Source organism: Protopterus annectens, chromosome 4.part1, assembly GCF_019279795.1.
Source record: "Protopterus annectens isolate FY-2018-M chromosome 4.part1, PAN1.0, whole genome shotgun sequence".
NCBI lineage: Eukaryota > Metazoa > Chordata > Ceratodontiformes > Protopteridae > Protopterus > Protopterus annectens.
This window is the reverse complement of record NC_056734.1, coordinates 585,191,045-585,209,793: the sequence shown is the minus strand read 5'-3', so window position 1 is coordinate 585,209,793 and position 18,749 is coordinate 585,191,045.

Sequence of the window (18,749 nt, the reverse complement as noted above, 5' to 3'; positions counted from 1 at the left end):
TTGCAATGCGCCCAATGATGACTCCTGCAATTTTCATGGAGTTACATGCATAGGTAAGTTATCTAAGTATGATTGTAAATTCTTTGTTATAAGACCCATTGCTCCTACTACCATTGGGAAAGTCTGGGTATCCTTCTTCCATATTGCTGTCTTTTCTGCCTGCAAATCCTGGTATTTTATGACTTTGTGTCTCTCTGCACATACGACACTACAATCACTGGGTGTAGCAGTTTCATTGATCAATGCTACTTTTGTCTTCTTTTCATGGACCACTGTATCTGGTTTTCTTGTGTCTGTTTTGTGAATTGTTGGTAATGGGGTGATCCCATATGATATAAACGTCATCATTTTCTGTAATGCTTTGTAGCTCATGTTTCCAGTGTTTTTCATCCACTTCAGTATTATAATGTTTGCACAATCCCCAATGCTACAATCTTGTCACATTTTTATGCCTTTCAGTATACAGTCTTTCTGTCATTAGTATATCACAGCCAGAAGCAAGATGCCTGACTGTTTCTAATTCTGTTTTGCAAAACATACATTTGTCTGTTTCTCCCACATATTTATTTATTTATTTTATTTTATTTTATTTGCACTTTGTTTGCCAGGATAGTCCATTGGGCCACGAAGAGACCATTTTCAATGGAGTCCTGGGGAGAAAAGCTCCAGTAAAATATACAAATACAAGTTAATTAAAAAGCAAGTTATAACAGTAGATAGTACAGCAGTACAGGTAATATATGGCATTAGTGAAATGCAAAAGCAGGCCTTCTTTAAAAAAGAAAAAAGTTTTATACAATCATATTTATATACAAAATCTGTTAATTTCAACAGATGCTTATATTCAATGGACTTTGCAACCAACGTATACATAGTCCACTATCTTGGGCCACCAATATTTACCTTTCATCTTTTGGTTTAACTTCACCTCTCCTTAGCCATTCCTGTGTTCCATCATTATCAACATGAGGTTATTCCAAGAGTTTTCTATACTTGCAACAATATTTATGCATTTTCTACATTTCTTACCTTCTCATCTGATCCTTCACGTTATATTCTTTCTTTTGTTTTTTGGCACATTCAGTTGCTGCCTGATTTTTATTTGCTTCTGGTATGATTTCCATTCCTGCTTGACTGTGATATGCTTCTGCTAACCAAAGCAGAGAAGTCATCTTAGACTTATTCTCCAAATATTTCAAAACTTTCACTACTTTTGGATCTTGTGAGGTTTGCAGATACATATGCATTCCCATAATTACAGATCTATACATGTAATCAATTTTGAGGAGTCCCATACTTCCTTCAGAATGGGGAATATATAAACTTGGTATGCACTGATTTTTATAAATCATTTGATGAGCATGAAACAACCTTCTTGTTTTCCTGTCCAACCTATCCAACACCTTTTGAGGCCAGTCAATCAATCCAGAACTATAAGTTAGGAGTTATAAGTTATATTTGATGGAATTTCCAGCGGGAAGGTTGAGGGGAAGAGAGGGGTAAAGTTGGAGCTGAATTTGTTGGTCAGTATGTTTGCTCTATCTTCTGGCTTTTTAATTTCTCCAAGTCTTTTGAGTTTCTAATAGCATGAGTGGAATGGACCCATTCCTAAGTCAAAGTATGATTAAAGTTCATGAAATTAGAATTGTTGCAATGCGCCCAGTAATGACTCCTGCAATTTTCATGGAGTTACATGTATAGGTAAGTTATCTAAGTATGATTGTAAATTCTTTGTTATAAGACCCATTGCTCCTACTACCATTGGGAAAGTCTGGGTATCCTTCTTCCATATTGCTGTCTTTTCTGCCTGCAAATCCTGGTATTTTATGACTTTGTGTCTCTCTGCACATACGACACTACAATCACTGGGTGTAGCAGTTTCAATGATCAATGCTACTTTTGTCTTCTTTTCATGGACCACTGTATCTGGTTTTCTTGTGTCTGTTTTGTGAATTGTTGGTAATGGGGTGATCCCATATGATATAAACGTCATCATTTTCTGTAATGCTTTGTAGCTCATGTTTCCAGTGTTTTTCATCCACTTCAGTATTATAATGTTTGCACAATCCCCAATGCTACAATCTTGTCACATTTTTATGCCTTTCAGTATACAGTCTTTCTGTCATTAGTATATCACAGCCAGAAGCAAGATGCCTGACTGTTTCTAATTCTGTTTTGCAAAACATACATTTGTCTGTTTCTCCCACATATTTATTTATTTATTTTATTTTATTTTATTTGCACTTTGTTTGCCAGGATAGTTCATTGGGCCACGAAGAGCCCATTTTCAATGGAGTCCAGGGGAGAAAAGCTCCAGTAAAATATACAAATACAAGTTAATTAAAAAGCAAGTTATAACAGTAGATAGTACAGCAGTACAGGTAATAAATGGCATTAGTAAAATGCAAAAGTAGGCCTTCTTTAAAAAAGAAAAAAGTTTTATACAATCATATTTATATACAAAATCTGTTAATTCCAACAGATGCTTATATTCAATGGACTTTGCAACCAACGTATACATAGTCCACTATCTTGGGCCACCAATATTTACCTTTCATCTTTTGGTTTAAATTCACCTCTGCTTAGCCATTCCTGTGTTCCATCATGATCAACATGAGGTTATTCCAAGAGTTTTCTATACTTGCAACAATATTTATGCATTTTCTACATTTCTTACCTTCTCATCTGATCCTTCACCTTATATTCTTTCTTTTGTTTTTTGGCGCATTCAGTTGCTGCCTGATTTTTATTTGCTTCTGGTATGATTTCCATTCCTGCTTGACTGTGATATGCTTCTGCTAACCAAAGCAGAGAAGTCATCTTAGACTTATTCTCCAAATATTTCAAAACTTTCACTACTTTTGGATCTTGTGAGGTTTGCAGATACATATGCATTCCCATAATTACAGATCTATACATGTAATCAATTTTGAGGAGTCCCATACTTCCTTCAGAATGGGGAATATATAAACTTGGTATGCACTGATTTTTATAAATCATTTGATGAGCATGAAGCAACCTTCTTGTTTTCCTGTCCAACCTATCCAACACCTTTTGAGGCCAGTCAATCAATCCAGAACTATAAGTTAGGATAGGAAGAGCAAATTGGTTTATAGCTTGGTCTTTATTCTTAGATGTCAATGCTGATTTCAATATTAATTTAACTCTTCTAAAATATTCCTAAGTTTTATTCACGTGTTCATGTTTTATTGTTGATCCTTCATCAATTCCCAAACATTTATACACTCCCTCTTGCGCAACTTCTTTTATATCACATTCTTCTCACAAACTGATGTTTTCTTGATGCTGCAGCTTTCCTGCTTTAAAGGGTGCTTTTGCACATTCATTAAGACCAAATGACATTCTTATATCATCTCAGAAAGTTTTGACCAATTGTAGTTATGCTTTCAGTTCCTCATTTCATGAACTATACAGTTTTAAAACATCTACAAAAAGAAGATGAGAAGTGTTTACACTTTGTTATTTTCTTGGAGCCAGATTGTAGTCATGACCTAATCTGTTAAGTAGACAGCTTAATGGGTTAAGGGCAAGACAAAAAGAGAAGCGGTGACAGAGATTCACCCTGGAATATCCCCCTTTGAATTTTTATCCCTGGAGTAATAATTTGTCCTTTATCAAGGTCTAACTGCAAAGTGCTTTGCCACTGTTTCATGGTCACTGTAATGTAATCAATCAGTGTAGGGTGTATCTTATAAGTACTCTTTTATCCATGAATGTGGGATACTCTCAAATGCTTTTTTGGTAGTCTATCCATGCCATACTTCCCCTTTTTACAGTTCTCCATTTTGACTTTATTTAACACCAAATGATCCTTTGTTCCATATGACTTTCTCTTACCCTTTTGTTCTATTGCCATGATTGTGTTTTCTTCAAAATGGCTATCAACTCTGTTAGCATCAATTCCAGTGTATAGTTTATACGTCGGTGGAAGGTAAATTATTGGTCAATAATTTTTAGGATAGCATTCAAGTTTGTTCTTAAGTAGGAGTATTGTTTTTTCTGTTGTTAAGCAGGCTGGTGTCTGTTATTGGTGCACATACAAATAGTTCTTATTCATGGCTAATTCATCATGCAAAGATGTTAATATTTTTAGTCAGAAAATAGGTACTCATCTGGGCCTGGGTTTTTCCATTTAAGAGCTTTTCTTTACTTTGTTTCGATCTCTCTCTCTCACTGATACTTCATCCCATGTCACATCCTGTATATTTCAACTTCTTATTTTTTCTTCTACTTTTTCTATCCAATTAACATTAGAATCTTTGTTATGATCCACAGGATCTTCATAGATATTTCTCCAAAATGCATCTATTTCTTCTTTTTTTGGTGGTGTTTCAATTTATTTTGCCTTGTTTCCCAATTCTCTATAAATATTTTTGGGTTATCAATAAATTGCTTATTTTGTACTTTCCTTTATATTTATCGGCATACCTTCTAAGTTTTTCTGTGTGTGCTAATATTTTTAGCTTATTATTTGCAATAGTGCATGATAGATCCTGATCTGTTATAATACTGTGAGTTGGTTTTATTACATCTATTTCTCTAAGTATTTTTGTTGCTCTCTTTCCTCTTTTACATTTTCTAACAGTGACATTTCTTGTCCTAATTACTTTATAGTTTTGTCTATTCAATACTTCCATGATGGCATTTGATTTCTCCCCTTCCTATTCCTCACTACCCTTTGTTCTTGTGGTAAGCCTTTATCTGTTACTAATTTATCTGCACAGTAATATATCTTATTTACTTCTCTTATATCACACGGATCTCTATGGACAGTCCTAATTACTGCATTCATTTGAATTATTAAACTTCTAACTTTTGGGGTTTTATTGACCTTCTGTAGTCTATTTCTTTCACTGATCTTAATATGTCTGTTCATCTCTATTAAATCAAGCAACTCTTCTCTTAGATCATTTTCTTCTAAACTGAGGATACATTCTTTGTTCTCCATTTCCTATGGGCATTCTATCAAAAGTTCCAGAGCATCTTCCTGTGCCATGTTCTCTTCAGTTTCATCCTGTGTCATTCATTGTTCTTTCTTATGGGAACTCACTGGCCTATCACTCCATGGCATTGACTGTGTCAGAGTTGCCACAGTTTCCTGTTCCTTCCCTTGCTGTCCAACTCCAACTGAATGATTGTACTGGTTTCCTTTGGCAGGCTCCAAAGTATCTTCATATGTCAACTGATCAGATGCTTCCTGCTCCACTGGTTTCTCCTTAATTTGGGTATTCATTGTTCTATCCTGCTGTGATGTTATCCGGATTACATTTTCTACACTAAATCCTTTACTTCACAGGTGCTCCATAACCTCAGTTTCTGTTTAACTTCTCCATTACTAATCCTCTTTTCTACTTTTCCTTTTTGCTTTCCTGTTTTTTGTATGTTACAATTTTTCATGACTGGATGCCTTTACCTGTATTTCTCTTCAAGTATCTTTGGTGCTGCTTTTTTTGTATTGATTAGTTTTGCTTTCTCCTTTGCAGAAATACTGCAGCATATTAAATCTCTTTTTTCTTTTCCATGTCCATATTTCTTCTACAGATGTCTCCTGCTCCTCCTATTTCTCCTTACTTTTGGGATTTGTAGTTTCATCATGCTGTGATATAACCTGTGTTAGACTTTCTAAAGTGAATCCTTCACTTCACAAGTATTTCATAACTTCAGCTTCTATTTTTTAACTTCTACTTTTTCTAGTCTTCTGTTCTACATTCCCTCTTTGTGATCTTATTTCTTTTTATTGTGAAATTTTCCATACCTAGATACCGTTGCCTGTATTTCTCTTTGAATATCTTTAGGGCTGCCTTTTTTGTGTTGATTAATTTGGCTCTCTCCTTTGCGATAAGTATTGCACCATATCAGATCTCTCTTTCTTTCCCATGTCCGTATTTCTTTATTATACCTTTCAAAAGTCTCTAGATTTTGTTCTTTATATTTTTGCACTTCCTTAGTCGATTCTGTTTTTTTCAAAACAGCCCAAGGTTTCTTAGTCTATATAATGTTTTTCATGGATATGTTGTATTAATAAACACAAATTTGCATTTGAAGCTTCTGACAGTTTTTTCTTGTGGAAGTATTTTTCTTTCCTCTAATTTCGCTCTTGATCTTTTTGTATATCCTCTGTCTGGAAATTCTGAGCTTTTTGCATAACAGTAACAATACATAATTCTTTCTTATCTTCAGCAGTCCACTCTATCGTCTTTATGGCTCTTTTTTGGCCTATCAGTTTTTGTGATTTTTGTGGACTACTACTTCCTTCTACAACAAGGGGGCCATCCTCCCCCTGGGCTTGGCCTAACCCTATTGCAGGAATGATTCCATGTCTTGAGGATTCTACACTGCCATTCCTTAAAGTCCTGGCACCAGTGTCCCTACCAGGATTGAGCACTTTTTTATTCTGGGTCTTGTGCACCCAGCTATCATTTTTATTTTTTACCTACTTCTGACTGTGATATATGCTATATAAAATATAGTCTGTATATCAGTGTCGTCTTAGTGAACTTTTGTGAAAAACAGGGTCCACCTCATGAAGGTACTCACCAAGACTTGAGGATGAATTAAATTCCAGCAATACTACTCTCCGTTGCTTGCTGATTTATCATCTTTACATTTAGTCCCCCTCCCTCCATTCTGGCTCAGTAAAGGTGGCTCCATTAGCAATGAGCTCTGCACATAATTGTGCATTGCCTTTGTTGATGTGGACAAAGCTAAATAATTCATTGTGGTTATCCTTGGCCTGGGATGGCAAATTTCCCTCAAATTTGGCTTTGGTAGACTTTGTTTGTCCCCTGAATTGTTTGTTTAGTTTGATGAGAGTGTTTTTATCCTGTTGGGTGCTGCATCTCCTAATTTTTGCCATGATTTTCTTCCTTCTGTTATGCAGCCTATTGATTTTGTCATTCTATCACAGTGGCTTATAAGTTAGTTCTGTACTTCTTCCTGGTGGGTACAGCTGCCTCTGTGCAGCAATTAACATGCTTGTATAGGGTTTCTGTGAACCATTCTGTATAGGCAGCAGTACTCTCAGGGATTATGGGGGCATGACATTTTGCCAGGCTATCACTTAAGAGCAGGAAGTTAGCCTTACAGTAGTTCCTGAATATTCCAGAGTTAGCTGGGTTTCCAGGTTTTATTTTTATTTTAAAGGAGACCATTTTGTGGTGTGACCATACCAGAGGAGATTACACTAGGGTGTGTGCTGCACTGTCCCATATTAGTGAGGACCAGATCCAGTATGGTTGAACTCCTGGTTAGTGTATTGACAATCTGGTCCAGGGAGTCTGTGTTTAAGAAATCCAAGAATCTCTGTGCTTGTACATTTGCTGTCATATAGGATTCCTAGTTAATAGTGGGGTAATTAAACTCACCCATGAATATGGTATTGGGGTGAATGGTGAGTGTTTCCAATAAGTTTAAATACATGGTATGGTTTTCCTGGGTCATAGAAAGGGACCTATAGTTTGCAAGGAAGTGGTACTGGATTTTTCCTGTGGTGATTTGAATGTGAAGAAACTCATATGCATTTTTGATGTAAATTTAGACACCTCCACTTTTATTCCCTGGCTATGTAGTAGTTGGTCTAAATGTTTGGAAGGCATTATAACCTTGCACAGTGGATGTCCTCTCTGTGGCTTTAAACAATGTCTCAGTGACTGCACAGATGTCAGTAATCTGTAGGGTGAAGACAGTTTCTAGAGAGTGGAGTTTTGTTTGTTTAGACTCCTAGCACTGAGCAGTAATACCTTTAGATTTTTTTTGCTTTTGATTTGCTATGTCAGAAGTACATTCAGTTTGGCATTGCCTAAAAAAAGTACTATGGAGGAAAAGAATGGTTTAGCTAATATTTGGAAGCCTAAAGGGGAGATTTGTAGACCATCCCTGACAAAGCAGTGTTGTCTGTTGTCCATCTCCTTCCATGCTTACAAATATTGCACCCCCTTAGAAAGATAAGCAACTGACCATGACTTTCGTCTTACTCAGCCTGGTGAGAGAGATATCAGTGTGTCTCACAAAGGAGTCTCCAATGACCACAATGTTGAATTGTGTAGTGGCTTGACTTATGCGCTTAGAAGTAGAGGCTCCATGAGATGTGGCTATATGAGTTGATGTGGGTGTTGTTTTGAAAGAGTGCATTTGGGGCTGTTGAGGGTATTTGTTATGTGTACTTTGTCTGGGATGTCTTTGTGGTTTAGGTAGGTTACGTTTAAGTCTCTCAGCATATGTGGGTCTATATGTCTGCTTTGAATAGTGTGTGATGAGTGCAGCATGTGTACTATTGACAACCTTATTGACATTATGAGTACTTTTATTTGAGAGCTTTGCCTCCAGTGACATTGTATAAATAGATCTCTCACATACCATATCAGTTTGTTTGAGAATTAACTGGTTGTCAGTAAACATGAGCCAATTCTACATTGCCTCCAGATGCCTATATCCACCAAGCTGGTAATAGAGATAGTGGGAAAGTTTATATCCATGGTAACAGACCCTTTTTTATTGATTAGACAGTTGGAGTGAGAATATAAAGCAATGTCAGAAGTATCAGGTTTGCAACTTTGGGGTCAGCACATGTCATTAGAAACTACTTGTCCTGCAGGTATTGGTAAAATTTTGATTGTGATATTTACAGGAAAAATGTCACTCAGGTTGTCTGTGTCTCTACAGGGCACCGCCAAATATTCGAGGAGAAACTAATAAGTAGATCCTGATGATTTATGGATGACATATTTAGGCAGATAGTCAGAAGAATTTAGTTACAAATTAAGCAGTGCCTGCTGAAAATAAAGGATTAGTTTGTCAAGAATGATGAAAAGAGGGTAGTCGTGTGAATGGGTACTGCCTGGCTACTACTAGTGCTGCTTTCACCACAGCTTCACTCTGCTGGGATACAATGCTCCTTTGCTTTTTCTCTAACCAGAAGCAAAACATTAGCACTAATACCAAGATGAGAAAAAGACCACAACCTGTTTTTGATCCACAGTCTTGTCCCAGATGATGCAAGAGTCTGTAGGCTTGTTGTAGCTTTTTTCTGGTAGATGCCTTGAATAGCAACCAGACTAATCAAACTGTTAAGCACAGATACTTACTGCCCAACAAGAAACAGTCAGGAATCAATGCACTCTGCTCCTTCTGTCACCAGGAGCAACATATCATCACAAATTCCAAGCTGGCACCAGTTAAGCAGTTATTCAGTTTTCCACTGATCACCATTCTCCAGGAAATAATGTCCATGTGCTCCGTGTCTCAGCAGGAGCAAAATAGAAGCACTGATCCCAAGATGACTACTGAGACACATAATGTTGGTTGTCCAATAATTGGTGGTCTTGGAGTAGATGTTGCAGATGGAAAAATGGGTTAATATCCTAGGAGCTGCAGTGTTCACTAAGAAGTTAGATATGAAAGAGGCTGTAACTTAAGATTTAGCTATCTAAGTGAAGAGATACAGATTTTAAAAGAGCAACATAGATTGGAAGGGAGTGGGCACTTTGTATTCTGATTCTGTGGAATACAGAGGGATGGCCAATAAATTTAAACATTTGAAGGGGAGTGATTTCACAAAATGATAATTTTGTGCTTACTCACAAACAGCCAATGAAAGGGGAGAGGGAAGGAGATATGTGATCAAATTAACACAAAGGGCAGGCAACTAGAAAGACAGTTAAGATTAAAAACACGATAGCACCAGGGTGGGAGGATGGAGAAAAACTTAATTTCTGTGTGACTCACAGGAGACGCAGCGGTGGTCTCTTTCCTAGTTTAAATATGCAATTCAAAACAGAATACAAGTAAAACACAGTGTAAAGAATACAAATTGCAATATGCAAAATAGAAGAAGGCAATAAAGTAATACAAAATACAAGAAGCAAAAACAACCTAACCTTTCCCTCATAGAAAGTTGTGGCAGAGTCTGTGTAAGCTTTTCCTGTTGCCCCCATCCATGAGAGACAAGAGTGCTAAACTGGCAGTGAGTTTGGGATTACCCAGCCATTCTTCCAAATTACATTAGAATAGCCTAAATACTTTGCTGCATGTGGAATGGAAGTTGGTTTCATAGAAGCAGAATTCGCTGTGATGCAGATGTATCCCTTCAAAATGTCCTATTTTTGTTACAGATGAGATTGATATCCCTTGACCATGACCAGGTGTTTATACCACATTTGACCTGCAAATATGGAGTAGGTGTTATGGGAGAGTGTCTGCTGAGGGTTTATTCATTAGCTAGAGATTACCTCTTAGTAGTTTTTATGATACTGAGGAGTCAGACAAGGCTATGGGAAGGTTCTCAAACATTTTTTGATTTAGGTCATTGATCTTGGTGAGGAAGCATTGTGGTTGTTTCAGTTGTGACACATGTTTGGTCGATTGCATACTGAAAGGGACATTATTCTCAAGGCTTAGCCTAATGAGCAGCAAGAACTACATCCCTGGATCTGGACACCATATATTTATATATAAGGTGTGCAGTAAAAATGGATTTCCTTACAATAGTGGATATGGGGTGATCAAAAGACAGCCCCTGTTGTAGGAGCAATTTTCTGGGGTGTGTTGTCAATATGATGATTTCAGGGGTAGTCATACTTGCTGAAGAACATAACTATATATTTATTTGCATTTAGTTTTAGTCCATAGTTTTGACAGCTATTTCTTTGTGACAGATCCTGTTATAGGATCATGATGTCCTCTCAGAACAGGCAGATCCACCCATCTTTATTTCTTGCATTCTATTGGTGAGCCAATTTGCATTGAATAGTCTCTGTGAGGGTTTCACTAGTCATGTTTCTGGCTGACCAGTAGACAGTCTGGTATAATGTCCAGCCGCATGGAAGTAGTGTTCTTGGTTCTAAAAATCCTCTTGAGGACTTGCTCTTATGATATTGAATGGGAGGAGTAGATACAGGTATGTAACTGGAGAATATGGGAGGAGAATGAGTGAGGTTTGAGCTACGTCTGTTTGCTAATAGACTGTCAATGTTCTCTGGGGCTGACTATGTAATATTATTTGATCTGCTTTGCACTGTGCTGGACAGTGTTTCTGAGGCTTCTAACATAGTTATAGAAGGCTTTCTGGTTATCTTTCACCTTGGTGACTATTTTTACCTCATATCTGGCTTTGGTTGATATGGCTAGGGACTGGAGTTCCTTGTTTAGTTTAGTTGCAAATTTTTTTGCATCTAGGATTTAAGTTTATTTTTGCATGCAGTGAGTTTTTTTTCCTTCTATTATAGACCATGTTTATGGGCAGCCACGGTGGTGCAGCGATTAACGTTGCCACCTCACAGCAAGAGGTTATCCGGTTCGATTCCTGGCTGGGGTGCCTTCTGTGAGGAGTCTGCATGTCCTCCCTGTGGTTGGAGGGGTTTCCTCCATGTGCTCCGGTTTCCTCCCACATCCCAAAGACATGCAGTAGGTGGATTGGACATTCTAAATTGGCCCTAGGTGTGAGTGTGTGCATGTGTGTGTGCCTTCTGTGGAAGGTTAGGTACTGGGCTGGCAACTTGACACTGTAAAAACTCAACTGCCAATTATGAGCAGATAGTTGATACACTGTGGAGACCCCTAACCGGGAAAATCCAAAAGAAGAAGAAGAAGATTATAGACCATGTTTATATTAAGGCTCCACCACTGTTGTTTATTTTTGAATTTGGAGTTGTATTTACTTCTGAGGAAAATAGATGCATATATGCAGCTATTTACATGTGCATAGAATATGGCAGTAAAGGATTCTTCATAAGGAGTGGGGTTGTCATGGTGGAAAAGTTTTTAAATTCAGCCAGGTCATCACTCAGTTTTAGTAGACTAAACTTCACATAATCTTTAAATACCAAGTTATTAGAATTTGTTTCAGGCTGCAGTCTTATTTATGGTGAGTGTGACTGATTTGTGGCCTGATCTGAACAGGGAAGAAGTTACAGTTGATGGGAAGCAAACTGCCCTATACAGGTAAGGACCAAATCCTGGATTTTGTTGCCCCTGGTTGCAGTTCAGACTAACTGGTTCAAAGAGTTTGTATTGATGAAGTCCAGATATTTCTGGGCATGCATTTTTGAAGATGTATAAGGCTCCCAGTTTATACAGGGATAGTTGATATCTCCTAGGAGAATACTGTTTGCTTCAATAAGAAGGGAATCCATACTAGTTAGATAGGAGGTTTGGGCTGAGGGAGACATCAAGGGGTCATATAGCTAGCTGTGATAAGAAAAGGATTTTTGTTATTAACTTGGACATTGAGAAATTCCAAGTATTTATCTCATCTAATGAATCTGGAGACATTTATTTTTTTAGAATATGGAGAGACTGCTGCCTTTAGTGCCTTTCTCTAATGCAGTGGGCCTGAATGTGTGACAGGCATTGAACCCTGCACTGATGTAGAATTTTCACTGGTCTTGAGCCTGGTCTCTGTTATAATAAATATGCTGTTGTTTTTCAGGGTACGTAGTGCTTGTAGACAGTGGAGTTTTATTAATGCTACTATAATTTTTGCAGCAATATCTTTATGTTATCTGTATTCTGTTTTGTATGCTGGAACCTTTGAAATTTTGACATTGCCTACAAAAGTCACTATGAGGTGGACAAGGATTTAAACAGTTTATGAAAACCTTATGGGGAGAGGTGCTGGCTATCACTGGCACCAGCAAAACTGACTTTCTATCATCTCCTCCCAGGCTGATGTTGTATATCCCCTTTGAGTGACACCAAATGCTAAACCATTTGTTGTAATTCTTGGTGATGGTAGAATGCTGCTCAAGGCTAGGTTCATACAAGCCACAGATACATATTCCAAGCACTCCATCATGTGCCTCTCCTTATAGTCCAGGGAGGTATATATCAAATCATTTACACCTACGTGCACTATGAGTGTTACAGATGTATACTTGTGGTGCAAGTACTTGAATGATGGCTCATTGTGACCACTCCTGGCACCTGATAGGCAACTGACTGTAGTCATCTCCTTGCACAGCCTAGTGAGCGATGCAAATAATCTATTGAAATTTCCTGACTGGCAAATGCACCTGGAATGTTTTGGTGAGAGTGCCAAATCTTGACCACTAGACTACCAGGAACCTCTTTCAATTTATGAAACCCTTCTACTTTTCGAGACGCCAAGACAGCATGAAATATCTGATGCTTTGGTGTTGTGTTAAAAAATGCTTTTAAAAAGCTTTTTAAGATAGTCCCTGATTCATGGAATAGTTTATTAAAAGAAATCAGCTCAATAAACATATTTTTTATTTAAAATAATGTTGAAGACACATCTTAGACAAGACTATACATGTAATATTTTTCCTGGATGCTGACTAGTGCTATTTTGGTTGTCAGCTGCATTAAACTGTAGACATATCCTTAGGTCATTAAGTAACTGATACTTTCTTTGTGATGAGCAGTCATTTATCTATCAACAAAACACATCAGTCAAACACACCACAATGAAAGCAAATATATTGGCAATATTACTGCAATACTACTGCAGAAGATAAACTGCTCATATCTAAAATCAACTAAAAATCTCCTGAAATAACAAACAAGTGTGCAAGACTCCCACTCCTGCTATACTCCCTTTCATGCCCTGGTCTTTCTCTGAAGCTTTCTTAGACACAGCAAAACTGACACTATATCAACACACACACACACACACACACACACACACACACACACACACACACACACACACACACACACTTGTGTGTGTGTGTGTGTGTGCGTAAGGTCGATCCGGATTCCGTCGAATGATGGACTCACCGACCCACGTCCATAAAAGTGACAATGTTAAATTCTGACATTGTCGAAATACATCTTGACTTTACCTCGGAACAGGTTTTAACATGGGTCGAGATGGGGGTGAGATTTGTACTTCGACAATGTCGGGTTCGATGTTATCGCCATTCGGCCTCCGGACTTCAGTGCAGTGGATACAACAGAAGCTGGATCAACCCTACCATAGTAAACCATATATATATATATATATATATATATATATATATATTGTATACCATATACATATTTGGCATAACATATCTAGAATAAAAACGTATGACAAAATATTTTTTACTGTGCTATATATTAGCATTCTGAAGGAAAACCACTGTTAAAATTTTAACTCTTTTTGTGCTCTGGTTATGTGTTTATTAAATTTCTCTTGACTTCTAATGTGTTCTCGTTTTGCTTTGTTAGAGGTGCAGAGGCTATATGAAATTTTAGTAGTTACTAGTTGCACATAATTTTTGGAGTCATACGGTTCTCTGACTATTGCAGTTGAATAAACTGTGCGTGAGAAACTTAGGCCAGATATTTGTTTGTCTGTATGGCAAGTGATCAGAAATGACAGCTTAGGAATGTCAGGTTTTACTTGCTATTATTGGGAGATGGTCTTGTGAAGGAATTTGCTAGTCTGAAGGAAAATGTTCCTTTCCCTAAATAAGTGGTAACCTTAGTGCTGATTACAATAAAAAAGTAGTCCATGTTGTACATGGAGGGCTATGAGTGAGTTGGACTTTTGTAATAAAATGATATTATTTAATTGTATAAGTAGTATAAGTTGTATATTGTCCACCTCATAGTGACTTTTTGTAGGCAAAAGTAGTATAAGTTAGTAGTCTAAGTTTTTGGTGAGCTAACAGTCTGTACCTCAAAATGAGGAGTATGTATTTTGGGGGACAATCCCAGGTGGTATTCTTATTATTATTATTATATTCTGATATTTGGAAAATGACAAATCAGTTAAATGCCAGAGTGGTGCAAGAACTGACTGCAACAAATATTAAGCATCCCCTGCTAAAGTTGTTAAAGTCAGGTCTACTGCTCGACAGTAAAATCTACCAGTACGGACCAGCAAAAGACAGTGGCAGAATAAAATACTTGGTTCTGCTTGCTGTCCATCAGTAACATGTCCTGATTTCCTGAAACAAACTTAAAAGTTACAAGAATGAGAGGATGAGATACTATTTTTCTGCTTTGTTAAACATTCTCTCATGTTTCCCACTGAAATTATGGCAGTTAGTAGCTGTAGCATAGTCCAGATCCAGGTCTGCTGCTTCTGGAACTTTTTGTAGTGGTTGGTTTCTTCTGAGCATGTTTCCCAGGCCTTTTTGGATTGCAAGGGGCCTATCTGCACTTTTCTGAGAGAATTGTGTTGATTGGGACCTGATTAGTAAAGGGAGGGTGGTCTAAGATTTGGAATAAGCATCCTCAATTTTCCTTTTGAATTTTTTTAGAGTTTTTTTTTTTCAAGTTTTAGCTTCTATTATTTAGGCTCTGCATTGGAGCAAGTTTCTGCTTGTTTGCGCATTGTGCAGCACTGTACACTGCTGCATAACTGTGCGCCAAAGCCAGACAGTTAAATTCAACAAATTATCCCTTAAAACCCAGGCAGAAATATTCATTCACCAAGCTTCCCCATGACAACAGTCTTCAACCTAGCATTATGGACAGTTGGACTACCCTTGTTTCCCCTGCCAACCTTGTTGACTTGGGTCTCTTGAGGCAGTGTAGAAATTGCCTCAGGTATACAGACAACTCTACTACTAACACCATCTAGTACAGAGTATGAGGGATGTATTTACAACAAACATCTAGAATCCATGCTCTCTCTCACCCAAAACAATAGCACGGAGATGGTTGTCAACTCACCCAACACTACATATTCAAATACTGCCACTACTTATACACATACCAGTACTCAAATACATAGTACACATGAAACACATAAATCCACATACATGGAGGTTCTCTTGAAAACTTTACTGAAACACCAGAGACCTCCAAAACACAAGTCTGCTACAGCTAACACAGTCTCGACAGCACCCATGACACATACCAACACCAGTATCTCACCCACCAAGCCCATAAGGCATAGCACTCAAAAAACAAGTTTTCTTTTCATTGGAGACTCAGTAGTGAAACACACGGATATCCCACTTACCAGGCTGGACAAGGAAAAAGTCAAGGTTAGCTGCCTGTTCAGTGCCAGGATTTGCCAAATCACATATGCACTCAGGTCTCTCAGCAACGACTACTATTATGACTCTGTCATAGTACATGTTGGTGTGAATGCCCTGAGCATACCTCTCAACCTGGAAACATCAAAAATCTGCACAAGGCCCAGGAAAATAGGTACAAATCTGTACGCTGATTAACATCTAATTTGCATACATAATTATGTAACCCCACCCACTCCAGTGGAATTGTGGGATACCAACTTTCAAACGCAAATTGAAGAACAGACAACCAAAACATGGCACCAGAGTCCCCCTGCAGCCATTCCAGTGTCCTGTTACCTGGCTATTTTGCCCCATTTACCATAAACACTACTAATGTATGCATACTGCTTTACTTCTACAATGATCTGAATTTTATTTTTACATTTTACAGCACAACAATGCAGAAACACTAAAAGACGTCATCTGGTAAACAAAGCAATACTGTCTCACAATGAAAATAGGCTTGACATTAAACTTTGCCCTTGAAACTCACATTCATTGAAACAGCATTGAAACCCACACACACCACATCCAAAGAAAATGCATCTGGCCAGTGGTGGATAAAGATTACCTTTGGGCTGTTTTCAAATCATTGGCCCCTTGCACACAAAACAAGAAACATACATGTGTTCTTTTCTTTATACACCTTCCTGACTTTATTAAATTATATTCCTTGTATAATACAACACACGTTAGAGCACATTTTAAATTTATTGTTTGAACATTTTACCAGTAATCTGTACTGTAGGTAATGAAACAAAACACATGAACCAATAATGACAAAACTGCCCAATTCAGAACTTTTCCATCATAAAAGTCTGCTTCCACACCCACACTATAAATAGAATTACAGTAGTGTAAGCCATAGGCATCTTACACAGCGTCTCGCACTTATTTTCAATTTCATTTTTTTGGGGGGGAGGGGGACAAAAGGTCAAAAACCAGGGACAAATTTTAAACATTGCTTGTATAATTTTGCACAGTTGCTAGAATAAAATCCTGTGCTACCATCATGTATTTCACTGGCAGGTTTTGAACCCAGGACTTTATGCACTACATTCAGAACAACATACCACTATCCCAAATCAGCAGCTGCCTGAAAAATAGGAAGACTGAAATCATTTAGTGAATTCATTTCTCACTTCTCAACATAGCTCTTAACCTCATGGACAAAAAGCCAATAATGGGGGAATACAAATTCAGTTATCACTTTTCACTCAACATATCTCTGAACTGTTAGCACAAAAATGTTCTTACTTCTCATCATAGCTCTCTGAACTCTTAGTACAAAAAAAAATCTGGACAAAGCTCAGAACATAACTTTCAACTGTCTAAAAGCTCCATTTAAACAGGGGCAAGTATGCACTTCCACATTTCAGTATCCTTCTTTGAGTTTACATGAAAAACCACTGTCCCTACCCATTTACAAAGGCAAAAATGCAGCAGACAGTACCAATGATTTCTAGAAGACACACATGTCTCTTACCATTACTCAGTTTAGTCTCTTTTTGCGTGACCTATCCAGGTAAGCAGAGTTCCCGTTACTCCAGTATTCTTCCATACAGTCACCAAATGCTCTTCTAAACTTGTTATGCAGCCCAACAGCTGAATATTCTTTGTTGACATTTTCTTGTTAATTTATCATTAATCCATTGGTAAGGGCTGGCTGGCAGTCTTTAACCTCTTCCACCTTTAAAACTAGACTGGAGTGGGGGTTAAGTGGATCACTAGCCCTCCGTACCAATGGACTTAACAGTAAATACTATACATAAAATTGGGTCATGTAGCCAAGCACTTGCACTACAGAATCTTGCATAGCATGCAGTTAAACAAATCATTTAGAGAGCTACACCACATGCCAAAAGTAAACATTGTCCTCCACTTCTCGCAGGAGAATATGGCAAGTTTGTATTCTGTGGCAGTCTGTAGGCCAAACATCAGTAGCAATGTTGTAGTTAGTTAAAGCTCAACATCTCCAGGGCTGAAGTCTGACAGTGCATTCTACTCTGTGGGGTTCCTCTACTTCACCACTGCCACCATTTACCATTTATGGCAGCAGCAATCTGGAATGTTTATCCACAATGGAACATTTTAGTGTGATCCTTTACATCAACTGATATTTAAGGACCAGCTGTCAGTTAATGCTATGTCACCTTTGTAACATTCATGCTGCTAATCAGGATGCTTTCAGATGACACCACAATGTGGATGTTTCATCAATCTTCTTAGAGATCTGCATTGTGGCATTAAAGTACTGCAGTGCCTAAGAAGGTTATATATTTCTTAAAGTTGTACTTATCCCTTTCTATACATAAAAACAATATATTATGCATATGATGCAGTTGTGCATTCATATGCTTTCAGTTTGCATATTTAGAATTGTTTCCATATGCATCTCTGATCACATTTTAAACCATAAAGAACTCTAAGATGCAGATATCACTTTTGCAACTTTCCCTCTTTGCATGTTACTTATCTTCTTCGTAATATATTTCTGCTTGCATGATTCTTTCCTTCCAATTCTGCATTCTCACACAACTCTTGTACATATTTGCATTCTTAGGTTGTCTTCTGGTTACAGAAATCTTCTTGCTTAGATGTGCTTGTCTTGTGTAAATAGCTTTTATTCCCTCTGTACAATATACCATCACAGCACAAGGAAAAAAAAGAGATCTCATAAAGTTTTGAAATTACAGAACAAAAGCGCTTACCTGTATTTGGTTATATTAAAATTTTAGTTTTTACTTGGGGGTCCGT